The sequence below is a fragment of the Megascapheus bottae genome, chromosome 10, assembly GCF_031878675.1.
Source record: "Megascapheus bottae isolate mThoBot1 chromosome 10, mThoBot2.hap1, whole genome shotgun sequence".
NCBI classification, from domain to species: domain Eukaryota; kingdom Metazoa; phylum Chordata; class Mammalia; order Rodentia; family Geomyidae; genus Megascapheus; species Megascapheus bottae.
Genome location: NC_143518.1, coordinates 48,640,592 through 48,661,059, shown reverse-complemented (window position 1 = coordinate 48,661,059; position 20,468 = coordinate 48,640,592). Strand labels below are relative to the sequence as shown.

Here is a 20,468-nt window from a genome sequence, read left to right as displayed (position 1 = left end):
GAGACAAACAGACTATAAACAGTGCAGGCCAAATCTCTCTCATTTCTCTCACACATTTTCTGCTAGGTAATATAAAAATGAAATATGTTTTTTGAGTTTTTTTCTATCAGCAATTTTGTATATGCTTCATATATAGATAAATATACACATATATTTAGATTAGTTCCTAATTTTCTCTCCACTTAAAAGCTTAACTGATGTGTGTTCTCTGCAAAATACTTTTAAGTGGTGGCAATGGGAGATGGGGGAAGAAAACTTGGGAGAGGGGGCGTAGGGCATTTGAACTTCCAGGAATGAATCTTAGAGAACTTCTTGCTCTGAGTATGTATCTTAGATTGTGTTTTTTTTTTCTTTAAATTCCTTTCTCTTGCAAGTGTACAGATACTGCTAAGGTTAGACGAAGTGCAGCAGAGCCAGTGAAGTGTGATTATAGGTCACTAAATAGCATGATACACAAAGGTTATGTTTCCCTCATCCTGTTTTTGTTCTTTTGAAGCCTTAGTTTGGAGGTCAAGATGGATGGAACAGTAACAAGTAAAAACAATAGTGACTGTGCTTATACCTACATTGTGTAGAGTTCTGAGCAGTGAAAACCTAAGAGTTTCTGCATCTTTTCCATTCTGTTTTCAACCTTGGTTTAATATTTTGAAAGGTACAGTTTCTCACCTTCAGGATGAGGCATATTTTTGTTTCTGTTTTGTTTTTCTGTGTATATGTTATGTTTGTGTGTGTATGTGTATGTGTGTATGGATGGATGTGTCTATATATAATGTGTATGTGTGTATATATATACACATATATCTAACCACTTAGCTCAATTCTGTCTAAAAAATTCTGATTATTTTCACTTAGCAAAATGCACCTGCACATTATATGTGTTTTATATACTAATAGATATTTTTACTGCTCAGATGTATTTTGTTGTGTTATATTTAGGTGATTCATTGAACAATGAAGAAAATTTTGGCTGTTTCATTTTCAAAAAATTTGTTGGTCATGGGGCTTGAACTAGTGTTCTACCACTCTGACCCACAGATCCACTTCTGGTTTCCTGGTGGCTAATTGGAGGTAAGAGTCTCAAGGACTTTCCTGCCCAGGTTGGCTTTGAACCACATTCCTCAGATCTCAGTCTCTTGAGTAGCTAGGATTCCAGGTGCTGTTTCCCAGCTTTGATGACTATGAATAGTACTGTTCAAAACACAAGTTTTGTACAAATGCAAATTTTTCATTTCTATAGTGAATAACTGCCAAGGAGTATGCTTATAGACTGAATGATAAATTTATATTTGGATTTATTACAATTTTCCAGTTGTTCAGAATGAGCTTATGATTTTACAATTTTTCAGCAATGTGTAAGATTGTGCATGCTTGGAGCAGTTTCAGTTGTGCTTTGTATTTTTTGTTTGCCTTTATTTCTTAGCTATTTTAATAAGGGAGTAATCCTCTCTCTCTGTGGTTTTAAGATCTTGGGAAATTTTTCATGGGCTTCTTTGAAATCTAGATCACTTCATTGGTGAAATGTGTGTTCAAATCTTTGTCCACTTTTTACATGGTATTTATCTCTTTATTGTGGCCTTGAGAGTTCTTTATAAACTAAGGATGTAAAAGTTCCTTTGAACTTTTTAAAATTATTATCTTTAAGTTGTTGTGCAAAGTATGTGCCATTTAACGAAGCATGTTATGAAGACAATGCGTCCTGGCCAGTGTCACTTTTTTAGCATTCTTGCTTTCCTTCTACCCACCCCTTCCCTTACTTTCCTTAGGTTTGTTGTTCAGCCAGTGGAATTCTTGGCTATATTCTCCCCCTGCCTCCTTTTGTTCATCTACCCTTCCTCACTCAGCCCCACTCCTGTCTTGTATGTACCTCTTTCCTAGTCTTTCTACAGAATTCTACTATTTGAGCACTCCATAGAGTCTATTATACTTCAGTTATTGATTTGTAACCACTTGTATACCACCTAACCCATTTACTTATAGATTTATAGACACATTTTCTCTACTACAAATGAGGGAAACCATGAAAGTTTTGCTTCTCTGGGTCTGGTTTACTTCACTTATTATAATTCTTTCGAAGTCTTTCCATTTCCTTAGGAATGATGCTATCTCATTCTTTCTAATGGATGAGTGAAATTCCATTGTGTTTCCATTTGTCCATTGAAGGGCATCTTAACTGATTTCATAATTTGTCTATGGTGAATAGTGTCACATCCCTTTGAATTTTTGGTAGATAGATATTTGCCATCGGTTGATTTTGATTTGCAACCTGATTTTTATTAAGAAACGGATTTTAGTTTTGGTAAAATATACAGGTTCAAGTTGTTTTATTTTCTTGTGTGTATGACAATATCTCACCTAAGAATTCTTTTCCTAAATAAAAGTGAAGAAAACTTGCTCTGTATTTTCTTTAGGTCAATGAATCACTTGGAGTTAATTTCTGTATAAGTTATGAAGTGTGAGTCAAAATACACACACATACAAACACATATATGGTATATACATGCATATGCTATGCATATGTATAGATAACATGTATATATCACAAATCATATGTATGTATATGTATTGCATTTGTAGTGGATTGAAAGTTTCAGATGCCTATTCTGTCATTGGAAATGGCTCTACCACTGAAGGTAACAATTCAGAATCATCGGCTAAATCTGTCATAGCTGAGTCAGATGCGGTTAGGCATGTTAAGAAGAGGCTGGGAATGATTATTGTCTAGCATCATTTGCAATGGTCACATAGAGGGAAAGAAAGAGCCAACTGGGACCTACGAATAAGCAGAATCATTTGAAGTAGAAAGAGGAACGTTTAAGAGAATGGCCAACTCCCCAAAGTCATCACAAGATAAAGGTAAGCTCTGAGCAAGGATTGGAAATTTGGATGTGATGGTAAGATAGTAATTTCAGTAGAGTGTTACGAGGAGGAAGAGGCTGACGAAGCCAAGTGGGGGATAAACTTCAGGAGGTACAATAAGAAGGCAGAAAAATAAATGTAAGAATAGTTATAATATTTTTTTTGGTTTTTACTATTTGACCACAATAAAATAAAAAATTAGACACACACACCATACACGCACACACACACACACACACACACACACACACACACACGCACACACACACACACACACACACACACATGCACGGAAACAACAGACAGAGAGAAATACAGAGGAAAAGCATAGAGAAATATAGACAAAAGCATATAGAAAAAGAGACAAAGAAAGTGCAAATCACACACATAAAATTTAAGGCAGACATGGAGACAAAGAGAGAAATAATATAGTATCTCATAGGAAAGTTTATATTTTAATTGGAAGAAAATTTAACTCCATTTTTATGTTGCCAGTGGGGAGCCATAAAGAAGGAAGAGATTAAACTTATGGAACAGGAAAAAAACAATAAAAGATAGATTGAGAAAATACAGTCTAGGTTTTTTTTTTAAATGAATGGTTTGATAAAGACTGACCTAGGGAGTAGTAGGAAAAACCTATTTACTACCAGAAGAACAAGATATGTACAGGTTGGTGTGCCAGGCCTTGGAATCACCATGCAAATATTTACGTGACCCATATAGGACTTTTGACCCACAGGGATAAAAGTGATTGGATTTTGCTTTCTACTGTCTTTTAGAAATGTCAGTGAGACAACACTTCTCTGACCTGGGATGCTCTGGAGCCTGTTCTTATTCCTTCTTAAGTAAAAACTGTGTCTAAGGTCCCAGGAAAAAGAAGAAATGAGTTTAGTTATCTTCTGTAATTTGTAGCACTTTAAGGAAATGAGTCAAAAGACAAGAGTATTCTGGGCAGAGAAAAGGAACAAGAAAAGGCAAAGACTGAGAATGCAGATGAGCCTCAACTTAAAATGATTTAACTTATAATTTGTTTTTTACTTTACCATGCTGAACAGGGGGTAGACATTTAGTAGAAAATTGTACTTCAGAGTTTGAATTTTGACCTTTCCCTAGACTAGCAATATTTGATATAATTTCCTCATGCTCCATGTCCATGCTTTTACAGGGAGTGAACCCAGGCTCTAGTGTTTTGTCTTTGCTTGGCAAGCACTTAGCCTCTTAATTACTAGTAGTCTTTTTAGTGTTTCTGAGATAAAATCTTGCTGAGATTACAGGTATATACTACCACTCTCTACCAGTATAATCATTTTTTTTTTTTAAACAAAGCTGCATCTTCCAGCCAGCCATGACGGTAAATGACTGGCACTCTGTAATGTGCCATACACTATTCAATAAAAGTAGTTATTCAACATGTAGTTATGAAATAGATTTTAGGTCAGATGTGTTTCTCTAACTCTAGGCTAATACAAGTATTTTTGGCCTGTTTAAACTAATTACACTAAGCTATAATGTCTCTAAGTTAGGTAGACATCATAGTTTAAATCTGAAATCGACACCAAAGGTCCATATGTTAAAAGTTTTGTCCCAAGCCTGGCATAATTTTCTTCAACAAATCATAGCTGATATGTATTTTTATATTTATCTTAAGTTAGAAGACACTTTCCATTTCCTTTCTTTCTCCTCCCCCCCCCTCCGCTTTTTGAGATGGGTCCAGTGCACTCAAGGCTGGCTTTCAATTCCTAGACTCTAATCTTTCTGTTTTAACCTCCACAAGTGTGAGTCACTGCACCTGGCTTTAAAGTCCCTTTTCATAGAGTATCCATGTAGCATAAGAACACAGTTTCTGAAGCAAACCTTCAAATAAGAGTTGTAATAGAGTCTGTGTATTTCTTACTGAGATCATATGTAAAAAAGAACAAGACTATTCTTATGTAAGATGGAGCTATTTCCCCCCTTGAGAAACATAGGATAGGGCCAGTTGTCAGAGGAGACACCCAGCTGTTTGTGATTCGTGTCCATTAGCTACCACACTTGTTCACACTGATCAGTGGGGCCGTGCTGGTGTTGGTTAAATATTTAAAGCTCATGAATATAAAAATCTTATTTCCGATTTTCATTTGGAGCATGTTTTTCTTTTTTTTAAAATATTTTTATTGTAATTAAGAAAAGGGTTACATGATATTTGCCAGATAGAAGGTGCATTAATTCACATACATTGATACACTTTCACATGTCTTGGTCCCCATTACTCTCCCCACCACCCCCACCCCTCATCTTGTTTTCCCCCCTTCCCTATCCGATTTCAAATAATCAAATACAAATATAACCAATATATCAGATAACAAAGTGAGATACTGTAACAATATGATATAACCAAGGGACAGCAAAAGAGATGAGAGATAACAGTACATTAAGGACAACAATCATTCGTTATATGGCTTTTGTTTCAATATCCTGGAGGTCCTTTCAATTAGCTTTATACTAAATGGCCTTATGTATCAAGGTTTTGCTCTATTGCAAATTTCTGCTATTAGAGCCCAAGGTTTCTACAAGATTATGACAAATGAGGGAAACCATTGAGCCTGAGCCTCAGTTCCTTTGAGCCTGGCTTACTTCACTTAATATGATTTTTTCTAAGTCTTTCCATTTCCTAACAAATGGGGCGATGTCATTCTTTCTGACAGCAGCATAGAATTCCATTGTGTACAAATACCACAACTTGTTGATCCACTCATCAACTGAGGGACATCTAGGTTGGTTCCATATCTTTGCTATAGTGAATAGTGCTGCAATGAACATTGTTGTGCTAGTGGGTTTAGTATGCCCTAGTTTCTGGATGGTTGGGTAAATGCCAACTAGTGGAATTGCTGGGTCATAGGGGAGTTCTATGTTTAGCCTTTTGAGGCACTGCCACACTGCTTTCCATAGTGGTTGAAGGAGTTTGCACTCCCACCAACAGTGTAGTAGGGATCCCTCCTGGCCACATCCCCTCCAGCATCTGTTGTTATTAGTTTTCCTGATCCTGGCCATTCTAACTGGAGTGAGGTGGAATCTTAGAGTTGTTTTGATTTGCATTTCTTTTATGACCAGAGATGTTGAGCATTTCTTCATATGTCTATAGGCCATTTTTGTTTCTTCTTCGGAGAAGACTCTCTTTAAGTCTTTGGCCCATTTTTTAATGGGATGGTTGTTACTTTGGAGATTAGTTTTAGAGTGATTCAATTTTTTGAGCTGTTGATATATTTTAGATATGAGGCCTTTGTCTGCTGTATGGTTGGTGAAGATCTTCTCCTACTCTGTAGGCTTCCTAATTAATTTACTAGCTATGTCCTTTGCCATACAAAAGCTCTGCAGTTTAATGCAGTCCCACTTATCCAAACTTTCTCTGATTTGTTGTGATTCTTGGTCCTTATTAAGAAAGTTTCGACCTGTGCCAAGGAGGTCTAGTGTATCTCCTATTCCTTCTTGTAAAGTTTTCAGAGTGTCGGCTTTTACCTCCAGGTCTTTGATCCATTTGGAGTTAATCCTAGTGCAGGGTGACAAAGAAGGATCCAACTTTAATTTTCTGCAGGTGCTTAACCAGTTCTGCCAGCACAATTTGTTGAAGAGGCTATCTTTCTTCCATTCTATTTTTTTTTTGGGCTCCCTTTTCAAAGATTAGGTGGCCATAGGTCTGTGGTTTAATATCTGGGTCCTCAGTTCTATTCCATTGGTCTTCAGGCCTGTTCTTGTGCCGGTACCAAGCTGTTTTGATGATTATAGCTCTGTAATAGAGTCTAAAGTTTGGTATTGAAATTCCTCCAGTGCTGTTCTTTCTGCTAAGAAGTGTTTTTGCTATACAGGGTCTTTTATTATTCCATATGAAATTTTGAATTGCCTCTTCTATTTCTTCAAAGAATGACATTGGGATATTGATGGGTATTGCGTTGAATTTGTAGATAGCCCTTGGCAAGATTGCCATTTAAACAATGTTGATTCTTCCAATCCAGGAGCATGGGAGGTTTTTCCATTTCCTTAGTTCTGCTTTAATTTCCTTTTTCAGAGTTTTAAAGTTTTCATCAAAAAGGTCCTTTACATTCTTAGTTAAGCTAATTCCTAGGTACTTTATTTTCTTTGAGGCCACTGCAAAAGGACTTGCTTTCCTGATTGTTGCCTCGTTCCTCTCACTGTTGGCATAGAGGAAGGCAGTTGATTTTGGGGGGTTAATTTTATAACCTGCTACCCTTCCAAAGTTTTGAATCAGCTCAAGGAGCTTGGGAGTAGAGTCTATAGGATTCTTTAAATACAGAATCATGTCATCTGTAAAGAGGGATAATTTTACTTCCTCTTTCCCTACTTGGATCCCCTTTATGCTTGCTTCTTGCCTTATTGCACTGGCTAGGAATTCTAATACTATGTTAAAGAGGAGTGGAGAGAGTGGGCATCCTTGTCTCATTCCTGATTTTAGAGGAAATGGCTTTAGCTTTTCGCCATTAAGTATAATACTAGCGGTGGGTTTGTCATACACAGCCTTTATTATATTGAGGAATGGAGCATGTTTTTCTTAACTCAACTCCAGTACAGTTGGAATTAGAGTTTGAAGACAGATGATATTCCATATCACTGTTTTGGGGAAGATGAGAGAAGACTCATTGTAGATAGTGTGTGATAGGTTGCCTTTTTCTTTCCTTCCCTTCTCTATTTGTCAGTATCCTTAAATATTGTACATGAAGAGAAGTCTAGCTGTACTGCCATGCCTGCTTTTTTGACTTTCTTTCAACATTATTGTTTGGTCTTACAAAGGCAGCTATAATTTTTTCTACCATACTATATTTAAGAAAAATATCTAGCATAATTTAATTTACTATATGTTCTCATAGCTCTATTAGTGTAAGTTCATAGTATTAACTGTCCTTTTCTCCTGTGTTTGAATCACTGCATATGCTACCATTTTTGACATTCATTTGGTACACTGAAAGGTACCATTTAAGATGTGATGTTTTAGGTGTTTTTAATGGGAACATTCTTTAAAAAAATGCTCTGTCCTATGAAGTCAGCTAATATTCTTTGAGATTACATCTACTGAATAGCAGTATCAAGCTTAGAAATATTAATAATCAAAGAGAATGCCTGACTACAAAGAATTTTAGACTGCTTTTCTTTAATGGTGTGTAAATTGGTTAAAACCTTGTGATGATGTTTAATTTCATATGGGGATCATTATATGCTATCTTAGAAGCCAGCTTCAAAAGAGAAGGTTCTAAAAATATTTCAACATCAATACCTTCAGAGCTTGCTTCTTCATAGTGAATATTGAAGAATGGTACTCATTTAGATGTGGGAATTTAAAAAGTTTGTTTTATCTTTTATGCTGTTTCTACTACATATTGTCAGATAAATAATTGGGATCAATGAAGGTCTAATTCAAATATACATATGTTGGTTATTACTTCTTAATGTCATTTAATAAGTCTCTTAATCTACTATTTATAATAGTCAAACATAATTCTCAATACAGTACCAAATGATTCCATAGGCTTTATGGTCCCATAGACTGGACACATCCTGTACAGGCCAGAGCTTCAAAAGCCCATGTCTTCATAGAAGCATGGAAGTAGAAGGGCCAGACAGGTGTAAAATCCAAAAGTCTCTTTCTTTTGAATTTCAGAAAGATAAAAGATTATCTGGGCTGAACAAAGGGAAAATTTAGAGAAAAGAGAGGTTGAAAAAAAAGGAATATTCTTGGGAAGGGCCCTGCACCTTCCCTCAATGCCAGGCCAAGTCAGTCAGAAAGACAACGATACAGCACAAACATGTTTGAGGATTTGGGAGGAGCTTATGGAGGGAACTTGACCTACCAGATCTCCATAAGAGAATGTGTTTCTTAAAAGTATCCTGTGTCCTGCTTAACAAAATGACAGTGGAATAGCAGTGGCCACCTATGTTTTCCACTCCAAAGAAGGATGAGATAGCTTCAGAAAACCCCATTAGACACATAGAAACACAAGAGAACAACCACACACTCTTCCTCGCTCTTGAGAGGGGCTCAGAAATTGCTGAGCTGGTTTTCAGAGCTTTGCATAGAGCAAGGAAGACCAGTTACAACTTTGAGGACTCCTAATATTAGTTACTGAAGTCAATATTCTGAATTACTGGGGGCCACTAGTGTGAGTCCTGCAGTCTAAAAACATTAGACATAACAGTTGCGAAGTTCAAGATCAGGAAGAGGTGGCTAGCCCAAATCTGGAAGAGAAAACAAATTCACCTTTCTTCTGTGGCTTTGTTCTAGCCTGGCCCCCAAGGGTTTGTGTGGGGTTAAGGATGATCCTTGCTGCATCCACTGGTTCCAATGCCAGTCTCTTCTGAAATATTGTCAGAGACAGACCAGAACTAATGTGTTTATCGTCTGAGTGTCCTATAACTCAGGGAAAATATCACCTAACTTTAACCACCACATTCATCAGGATTAAATTTTTGCCAGGTAACATGGAGACTTTGAACCGTAATTAAGATCTCTTACAGGAAAATTAAATCATGTTTTCTTAAACATTTGAGTTTGCAAACAAAGAATGAAAAAATACTTGGCTATTTTTTTTTATGGTTGTGCGGCTTGAACTCTGGGCCTGGGCGCTGTCCCTGACTGTCCTTGAGCTTTTCAGCTCAAGGCTAATGCTCTACCATGTTAAGCCACAGCACCACTCTGGTGGCTTGGAGATAAGAGTCTCATGGACTTTCATGTCTGAACCGTGATCCTTAGATCTCAGCCTCCTGAGTAGCTGGGATTACAGGAATGATCCACTAGTGCCTACCTCAAGCAAAATTTTTTCACTGGCCAATGAGAGATCAAATTATTGTAAAGTTCAAAAAATAAGTTCTTAAGATCACATATCCAACTATCATCCATCAATAAAAGTATATACTCTAAGGTTATTTTTAATTGGACAGTTAAAATATGTATTATATATTTCTAAAGTATATTTTCCTAGAAATATCAAAAAGTATTTGATTATACTGGAAGAATTGAGCTAGGCAGGAAAAAAGAGAAAGTCTGGAATTGACTTTATATGTAGAACAAATCATGCAGATGACAAAGAATTACTACAAATGTGAAGCAAAATAGCTGAGTTACTCAACACCACATATTGGATTCCCATAGCCTACAGAGTTTTGAAACTGAATGGGATGGACCGAAATGTGGGTTTTCCATGTTTCTAGAGTGTTACTTCTGTAAAACAGCTATGTAGAAGCTGTTTAAAAAAATCACTCCTGGTATTTCAGAAACTATCCATCAGGCATAGTGGGTACCTCTACCCACATTCTATATAGATCAGGAAAGAAATTTATTCATGAAAACATGTGAGAGAACCCTTATGGAGAGTCTTGTCTTATTGTCCAGCTATGCTTAGGTCAACATGCCAGCCCATTGACCCTTTTGTGAATCACTTTCTGAAACCTGTCCCCTGGCCATCCACATGTCACTTCAATTGGATGTTGCCATTTGAATTGAGCTATATGGAAGCAGTTAAACAATAGAAATGGGGGTGAGAGATGATTTTACATTAAGTGTTGCCACAATTTTTCATGGTCAATAGTTGAGTGCCCTAGTTAGAGAGCCTGGCTATGCTATGAACCGACTTGGCAAGTAGATAATACAGCTCCTGTCTATCAATGAGCCACTGTCTAGCAATAAGCACCACATTCTGAATTTGGTTGAATATCTACCTCCATCAACGATGGGATTTGTATTTACTTCTAATTTTTTCAGCATTTTTGTTAGCTTACGTGAGTGATACAGAGGTCATTGTACATTAAAAAGTAATTTGCTGATTCAAGTGAGAACATTTGGAGGAGGGAGGTTTTGGTTGGCTGGCTGGCTCAAAGTTATGTTTTTTTTTTAAAATTGGGGCAACGGTGGTCTTAGGTTTCCCCATCATAAATTTTACATTGTGCTCCATTTTGTTTGTTTTGGTCTTCTTTGCTTTACTGCCTTTGATGTTTGCTTTCCTTAGGACAGGAGAGAGAAGGATAAGCTCTGTACACTGTAAAGATTTTTCTAGCCTGACTAGGAAAATACAGGTGATGTAGAAATTAAGGAGCTGATAAGAAATGGGCAGGAGAAAGGAAACATGCTTCCCCTTCTCTCCCCCCACCCCATGGAAGAGGGTATTTGTTTTGCTTCAGGAAGAAGAGAGGGATAGCAAGAGAATCCTAAGCCAAGGTTAGGAACTAAAACTATCTCAAAATGGAGCTTTGTTTAAAAACATTGGTGGATAGGAAAGGGGGGAAAACAAGATGAGGGTGGGGGTGGGGGGGAGGGAAATGGGGACCAAGACATGAGAAAGGGTATCAATGTATGTGAAGTAATGCACCTTCTATCTGGTGAATGTAATGTAACCCTTCTATTAATTACAATAAAAATTATATGGAAAAAAAAACCACTGGGCTGGAACCAAGGAGAGGGCAACAGTGCTAGTCTGCCTCTTATAGTGTCAGTGGAAGCTTGTGCAGAGCTACTGTGCTTCTAATCCTGGCATTCAAGGCTATATAGGACTGCTTTCATGGAAAGGTATGCATTTGTTCAGGTTCCTGAAGCAATGTGCTTAGAGATGTCTTTCAATTTTCTGCCTAAGCTCTCCCCGCCCCATGTCATTTTCAGTGTTCTCAAAAATCTTACCTGATTACTAGATGCCATCTTCTTTATAAAGTGTTCCATTCTTGAAACAAAGATTGCTCAAAAATCAAAGTGCTCTGGTTGGACATTGTTTGAGGTGCCTATAATTCCAGCTACTTGAGGGGCAGAGATAAAAAGGATCATGATGCATATCTGGCTTGGAAAAATAGTGTGAGCTTATATCTGAGAATCAAAGTAGTAGGACTGTGAGTTGATTGACAGAGGGTTTGCCTAGAATGCCCAAGACTTTCTGTTTAACCCTTAAAAAGAAAAGGGGAAAAATCCAAGAGCCTTAACTGAGAAAAAACAGAAATTCTAGTAATTTACTAGTTTTTGTGCACCAAAACTAGCCAGATGACCTGGCTGCTTATTCCAGTGATACATAAACACAAAGCAAGTTGCTCCAATGTTGTCTTTTTATCCATTCCTATTCTCCAAAGCTAAAAATTTAATAGCCTCAATTAAATGCTACAGAATACAGAACTACAATGGCAAACTCACACACACACACACACACACACACACACACACACACACACACAAAGAGAGAAGGAGAGATGGAGGGAGGGAGGGAGAGAGGGAGGGAGGAGGAGAGAGAGAGAGAGGGGGGGGAGGAGGGAGAGACCCATGAGAGTTTTTTTTTCTCTCAAACAGAATCATAATAGACATATTACATTGCAACTTGGGAACTTAAGTATTTAGCTTAATGATAAATTCTGGGTACAAATTGGTTATGAGTCTCTGTGTCTAATGATGGCTGCCAATGTTTCAGAATTACCTTGCCTGGATTCAAATCCAAGCCCTGGAGCTAAATATTTGTCTAACTTTGGGAAGGTTACTCCTGAGTTTTCTCATTCTTTAAATGAGGATAATAACAGTTTGAACCTCAGGGGCTTCTGCTGAATAAATGTGTCTACAGAAAAATCACACCCAGGAATAAATGTAAGTTATCTGTTGCCCATACATGTCAGAAGATGTTCTCACGTGCCCAGACTTTTAGACTTTTCCATGGTGAGATTATTTTAGTGGTTGTGTATGTGTATGTGTGTGTATTTTGTGTGTGTGTGTGTGTGTGTGAAGTTCTCTTTCATTTTTTGTTTCCTCCCTTGTTCATTACTCCTTATCTTCTCCCTCCTGTATTTTTCTTTTCTACCCCAAACTTGTGAATGATATTAGACCTTTTAAGTGCAATTTGCTCCTATCTTACGTAGTCTTAGATGCAACTTATGTACAGGTTTTGTGTCAAATTACATGTACATCTAATATATGTGTATACATGTGCATATGCATTTAGGTTATATTGTTGACACCATACTATTAAAGAAAACCATTCCAGCATGGTTAATTTGCATTTGCATCTCTCATTTTTTTTCTCAGTATTAATTTTTGAAGGCCTCTCCAGGTCAACCATATTTTTACTACTACACACTTTTACTTCTACCAAGGGTGCTGCAACCCACATCTGCCTACGTGAATCTTCACTTAGTACTGGATGCTTTTTAATAGGGTGAGGGACTAAGCAGTCCAAAGATTTTCCCTAGTCTTAATAAATGTTTACAGATTGCTTTCTGAAGAAGCAATACCAATCCATATTTTCACTGGTCACATTTTAAGACAGATAATCCAACTGACAATGCTGTTATTGTTACCATGAAATTATTTTGGCTGGTCAATTTAATGTGATAGGTTATTGTTGTTTATTTATTAGTAAATTGGAAAAAAAGATTTGCACATACTTGCTTAGTCATTTTCATTTCCCATTCCATGAACTGAATATTTTTATTTGTTGCTCATTTTTTTCTATTAGGTTGTCTGCTTCTTGTTAATTTGTAAAGTTCTCCTCATGTAATTATAGCATTTAAACCTTAATCTGTCATTTGTATTGCAAACATGTTTCTGAATCTGCCATTAGCTTAATATGTTTATTTATAGAGTTTTCTGCCATGTAGCAGTTATTTATTAGATTTTGTCTAGGTATTCCACAGAAATATTAGGAATATAGAAATGTATTTAGCATTTAACACTCTTTTGGTATCTGACATGAAGTAGGATTATGATTCTAACTATGTCAGGATGGGTTTCCCAGACTGTAGAGAAGTTTTGTTAAGCAGATTATCTGTTTTTCTCTTCTTGGTTGAGTTACACTCTAGTCAAATATCAAATCCTCATGTAAATACTGTCTTTTCCTGAATTCTCTATTCTGTTGATATTTTTATACTTATTCCTATATTTTTTTTAATTTCATTAACCTTGAATATTTGGATGCCTGATGAGGGTGAAGTATCATTTTTATTTTTATTTTAGGTTGGTAATTGATGTTTTCATCTCATATAATCTTTTAAGAATTCATAAAATTGAAAACATATTATGCCTAACACATTATTTCTAGTACTATTAGTATATAAATGAATGCTGAACCCCAGATTTCTACTGGAAATGGAACTGTATCTATGCATGCATAGATGCATAGATGCAACCGATGAATACACTCTTCCTTTATATGTTCTAAACTGAAGGAGATTTATGTATTTACTTATTTATTTAATGTGATGGTGTGGTCTTTTTCTTGCTAGGCAGGGCACTCTTAACACGTGAGATACATGCCAAACCCTTCTGTTTTGGTTATTTCTTGAAACAAATGTCTAGCCTTTTTGCCCATTGCTGGGAGCCTGCAAGGACAATGTTCCTCTTATTTCTTGTTCCTGCAGTAGCTGGGTGACAGCCATTTGCTACCATGCCAAGCATTTTTTGTTGTTGTTGTTGTTCTTTTTTTGTTTGTTTTTTGAAATGTGGTCTGATGAATTTTATACCTACATTGGCCTCAAACGGCAACCTTTCCAATCTTAGGCGTCCCTCGTAGCTAGGATTATAGGCATGAGCATGAGCCACCACACTTGACCAGGCAGATTTATTTTTATATTAATTTATCATCTAAGAACTGAATACACTATTCTTATTTTTAGATTTCATTTTATTTCCCTTAATACAATATATAAATATCATAGGTTCTATGGCTTTCTTAGCTTAAATTATAGTTTGTTTGATTGATTGATTGATTGATTTAGTCCTGTAGCTTGACCTCAAGGCTAGTGCTCTACCACTTGAGTTACAGCACCACTTCCAGCTTTTTCTATGTATGTGGTATGGAGAAATGGAACCCGGGTCTTCGTGCATGCTAGGCAAGCACTCTACCATTAGGCTAAACTCTTTATTTATTTATTTATTTATTTATTTTTGTGCCAGTTGTGGAGCTTGAACTCATGGTCTGAGTGCTGTCATTGGGTTTTCTCAAGGCTAGATCTCTACCACTTGAGCCACAGCGCCATTTCCATTTTTTTTTCTATGTATGTGGTGCTGAAGAATTGAACCTTGGTCTTTGTGCATGCTAGCAAGCAATCTACAACTAGGCCTAACTCCTGGCCCTTAAATTGTCATTTTAAAGAAAATTTTTTCTCCTTCCCTTTTAGAGTATATGTTATCAGAGTCGAGAAACACTATTAGTTTTAGTTGGTTTACTTTGTATCTTGCTAAGTCCATCAAGTATTTTTATCAATGATAACATTTTTTCTTTTTATTTATTGGATTTTAAATAAACCATTATATCAGCAATAAAAGAAAAAGAGTTTTATCCCTTTATTTCTTTTTTTAACAATTACTTAATTTCATTTTCTCATTGTTTTCACAAACAATGTAAATAATAGAAATAGAATTAATAATAATAGTTTTGGATTATGAGTGTAGAATAAGTTACAGTAAAATCCTTTCCCATCTCCTAGAAGGCACTGATTTTGCCTTATCTCTTTACATATTTGCCTTTTTTCCATAATGCCATGTTTGGTATGTTATATGCATAATCTGTGTGGTCTGGCTTCTTTCATTCTGGCAAATTCATTTACAGTTCATCCAGGCTGTTTCATGAAGCAATCCATCCTGAAACTGTATCATACTGTCTGTTTCTTCATTGACTTGTTGAACAACTTTCCGGTTCTTTATAGTTTGGAGTGATAATGAAAAATGCTACTGGCAACTGTTGGTGCCCAGGCATTGAATCCACCTCAAATGGATGTTTATGACAGTGAGATGAACATTCTGATTCACTTGTTTTCCATATGGATATCCGATCACTCCAGCACCATTGTTGAAAAGGCATTCCTTTCCTCCCTTGCCCTGCTTCGGAGCCTCTGTTGAAAACAAGTTGTCTGCATCTGTATAAATGTACATTGGACTTTTCTTTCTGCTACATTGATCTGTTCTTCCATTTTTCTATTACTATCATACTGTCTTTATGACAGTGGCTTTGTAGAAATTATTGAAATTCTAGTGTCTGTTTTTCTTTATTACTATTTGTCTTCAATATTTTTATTATATTTTCAAGTGAATCTTAGAATCATCCCATCTATTTCTTTAAAGTGATGACTGAGTTTTTAAACTGGACTCTCTTAAATTTGGAACTGGATTTAGTGAGAGTGTCTTTTAACAGGACTGAATATTCTGGTTCTTAAACACGCTACAGTTCTTCATTTATTTAAGTTTTCTTCCATGCGCTTTAACTAAGATCTGTAGGATTCAATATATAGATTTTGCAAATACATTGTAAAATTTGTCCCTTAACATTTTATGGATTTTAGTAGTGTTATATGTGCTATTGTTTCCTTAATTTCATTTTCTCTTTGTTTGTTGCTAATATAAGAACTCAACTGATTTTGGAGTGTTGACATTTTATCTTGGTATCCTACAGTCTTGATTAATACCAAGATTTGCTTTTATAATTTTCTAAGATGCCCATCAGTACTATAAAGAATTGATTTGCTGCTCCCCTCATTCCTGCCTGCCCCCAATTCTTTTTTATTTTTTTGCCTCCTGGGGCTTGAATTCAGGGCCTGGGCACTATCCTTGGGCGTTCTCAAGGTTAGAGCTCTACCACTTGAGCCATAGCACTTTCAGCTTTTTCTGTGTATGTGGGACTGAGGAATTGAACCCGGGTTTTCATGCATGCTAAACGACCACTCTACCACTAGGCCAAACTCCTTGCCCCTGTCCTCAATTCTTAATTCCTCTTTTTTTCTTGCCTTGTTGACTTTGCTAGGACTTCAGTTCAATATTCAATTGCTGACAACAGATGTCCTGATCTTAAAAAGGCAAAGTAAGTTTTGATAGCTCAGTAGTAGAGTCTTATCTTGTGTTATCTTGGATTTAATTATTAGCACTATGGTGAAATGAAGAGGCAGAGGCAGATGGTAGGAGGAGCAAGGTGGGAAAAGAATTTGAGAAAAAAAGAAAAAGAAGAGCAAAGCCTTTAATGCACTATTTTACCACTATATAGCCTATATTATGGGCTACTGCTATTTTTTGCTTTCTCTTTCTCTTCCTTTTTTCTTTCCTTTTTCAAGCAATGAACTTTTATCAGGACCATAAAGTTACTGAGAGATTTTCTTTTTAATCATGACTGAGTGAAGAATTTTGTTGAATTTTTTTTGCATCTGCTGTAATGTTCATATGGTTTTATTTTACCCTTTATTATATTAAGATGGTGAATTACACTGATAGATTTTCACATTGTAGCCAATTTCATGTTCTTGAGATAAATGGAATTGGTTATGACAGGTTGATCTTTCCCCATAATTCTGTACTTGAATTATTAATATTTTGTTAAGGATTTTCAGCTCCAAGTTCATATGGTATTTTGCTCCTTCTCTGACCCCTTTCCCTCCCTCTCTTCCTTTCTTTTTTTTTTTTTGCCAGTCCTGGGCTTGAGCTCAGGGCCTGAGCACTATCCTTGGACTTTCTCAAGGCTAGAGCTCTACCACTTGAGCCTCAGCACCACTTCCGGCTTTTCTCTATGTATGTGGTACCAAGGAATAGAACCCGGGTCTTCGTGCATGCTAGGCAAGCACTTTAACCACTAGGCCAAACTCCTGGCCCTCTTCCTTTCTTTTTAATAATTTTCTTTCTCCAATATTTCTATTAACCTTCAACAACATAAGACAGGCTCGTTTGTGAAAGTTTAATCTTCCTGTAGTGCTTTTTCTCTTCATTCAGTCCATGCAAAGATGTACCCCAACAAATGAGACCCCTAAGAAAGTTATGATGAAAGCTCAATTTCTTTTGCCTATGACACTCAACTCTCTCTTTTATTTCTTTAAAAAATTATTACCTTTACATAGTTGCACATCGGAATTGTAATTCAACAAAGCAGTGTATAAATACAACGGGTCTTGATCAACACCATCTCTTCCTTCTTCCCTTTCTTCTTTCCTACCTTCCTTCCTTCCCTCCCTGCCTCCCTCCTTCCCTCTCTCTCCCTCTCCTATGTCCCTTCTTTATTTCTTGGGACTTGAACTCTGGGCCTGGGCGCTGTCCCTGCAATTCTTTTACTCTAGGCGAGCACTCCACCACTGGAGCCACAGCACCACTTCTGGCATTTTTTTAATTTTTTGTGGGTCTCGGGACATAAACTCAGTGTGGGCAATGTCCCTGAGCTCTTCAGCTCAAGGCTGGTTACCGCCCTACCCTTGAGCTAAGCCCTGCTTCCTATTTTCTAGAGGTTAATTGGAGATAAGAGTCTCAGGTCCTTTTGTTCCCGGGCTGGCGTGAAACCTTGATCCTCAAATCTCAGCCCCTTGCCACTTCTGTCTTTTCTGAGTAGTTTTATTGGAGATCAGAGTCTTACCAAGTTTCCTGCCCTAGCTGGCTTCCAACAAGACCCTCAGATCCCAGCTTCCTGAGTAGCCAGGACTACAGGCATGAGCCACCACGACTTTTAACATTATCACCCATCCCTCCCCAACACGTCCTTTCTATCACTTTTTAAGTGATGTACATGGAACTTTCCCCTACATTCTCCCCCACTTCTCTTCGTTCATCCACTCTTCTCTTCTTGACCCCACCTGACCTCATTTTCCAGTGTTTATTTTGTTGAACTTTGATTTTTACTTTTCTAAGCCATTTCATTATTTTGAGTTCTCCCCTGAATCTGTTATATTTCAGTTAATATATTTGCAGATACTTGTACACCATATGATGTATTTATTTATGTGTTTATAAACTAATTCTAGCTTCCACATATGAGAGAAAACATGCACTTTTTTTTCTGTGGGCCTGGCTTACTTTACTTAACAGAAACTATGGAATGCTTGTGTCACCCTTGTGCAGGGGTCACGCTAATATTCTCTGTATCATTCTAATTTTAGTATATGTGCTGCCAAAAGAAGCACCCTTCCTTTCTTTTGTAATGACATTGTCAGACTTTGAGCTAAAGGTTATGATGGCCTCATAAAATGTTAAAAGTATTTTTTTCATTATTTTCTGAAAGACATGTTTAAATGATTTTTTATTTAAGTACCCTAGTAGACTTCACCAGTAAACTTTATCAAGCTTAGAATTTTGTGTGTGTTTGTGTGTGCATGTGTGTGTATGTGTGTATGGGGAAGTTTTAAACTAAGAATTCCATTATTTCACCATTAATATGAATATATGAATAAATTCATCATTAATATTCATTTAACTTACTAGCATTAGCAATAAGAAGATAGCTTATTTTTCTTTGTCAGTTTTGATAGTAGTGGGTCTTATCAAGGATATATGTCAGTCTCATCAGATCTATTACCATTGCATTATAAAATATGTCCTTATCATTAATTTTTAAAAATATTTGTGACAACCCTAGTGATTCCTATCGTTGGTATTAAGGACTATTACATTTATTCTCTTTTTCCTTGAGAGGTACTCAAAGGTAGTTGTAGATAGATAGCTGTGATGTGTGTGCTTTTTAAAATTTTTCTTCTAAGATGTCAGGAAAAGCTTCTAGATCTCTAGTTTCCTTTTTTTTTTTTCTCATCCAAGTAGCTGGCAAAGAAGTCAGTCCCCTGGCTTATGTTTTCTTGGATTTCTTATAGATCCAAGTCTCTGCAAGTCATCAGGAAAACTACACAAAAATACATGCTATTCAGGAGTATAGAGGTCTTTGAAGGAAAGCTTTCTCTAGAATCCTCCTCCTTCAATTCTTTATACAAAGGCTTATTAACATCCTTTGGGACATGATTTCATTCCAAATATTAGAGACACACCTTTTTTTTTTTTTTTTGTCTGTCATGGGGCTTGGACTCTGGGCCTGGGTGCTGTCCCTGAGCTCTTCAGCTCAAGGCTACTGCCCTACCATTTAGCCACAGCACCACTTCCCATTTTCTTGTGGTTAACTGGAGCTAAGACTTTTGGGAGATAAGACTTTTGTGCCTGGGCTGGCTTTGAACCATGGTCCTCAGACTTCAGCTTCCTGAGTAGCCAGGATTACAGGAGTGAGCCACTGGTGCCTGGCTTAGACACACTAATTCTTCTGTTCATGTTCTCCAGGCATTACGACTTGTGTGTCCTTGTTAAGTGAGATGCGGAGTGGTAACTCCTTTTTACGACTGCCTAAAGATAGTAAATATATCATTAAAAAGAAGAGTTGAGTGTGAATGAGCTGTGAAGTATTCAAAAGGAAAATCTGTGTCCACACTCTATTCATTAAACTATTGCTTGTAAATATTGTCATGTAAATTTGTAATATTACAGATAAGCTCTGGAATAATTTCTTGTTTTTATTCCGTGTATATCTCCTTTTACCCCATTGAACTTGCAAAGGGTTACTCAAATGGAAACAACTGATTGCATGCGTAAGGTACGTTCTTCCTTCATTCCAGTAAATTTTAAAGAAATTGTCCTTGTGAACAGTGACTGAGCAGGAGGTAGAACTATTCAAAGTTCTCTGGGCTGTGTCTCTTCTTTAAACATCCTGGAAACCACTGGAAATTACTTTATTTCAAACACTTCTGTTTTCTAAATGCCACTTTACCTCTCTTTTCTCTTCCTTCTTTCTCTCCTCTTGTAGGTCGTTTACATGAAAATAGTATCTTAAGATGGTTTTATCAATATGTTGTGATTATTTTCACCTGCAGCAGAGAATTTGCTCACAGCTTTTGTT

At 36.7% G+C, this 20,468-nt stretch overlaps 1 protein-coding gene and 1 non-coding gene across 2 annotated transcripts in view; one reads left to right on the top strand and one right to left on the bottom strand.

The window, feature by feature from the left end:
• Nucleotides 1-20,468, top strand: part of Kcnk2 (potassium two pore domain channel subfamily K member 2) — a 162,695-nt gene that overhangs the window by 5,298 nt on the left and 136,929 nt on the right. The window lies entirely within an intron of this gene.
• Nucleotides 18,614-18,720, bottom strand: LOC150058395 (U6 spliceosomal RNA). Its single transcript, XR_016536946.1, has one exon. It is a non-coding gene; the product is annotated as a U6 spliceosomal RNA (small nuclear RNA).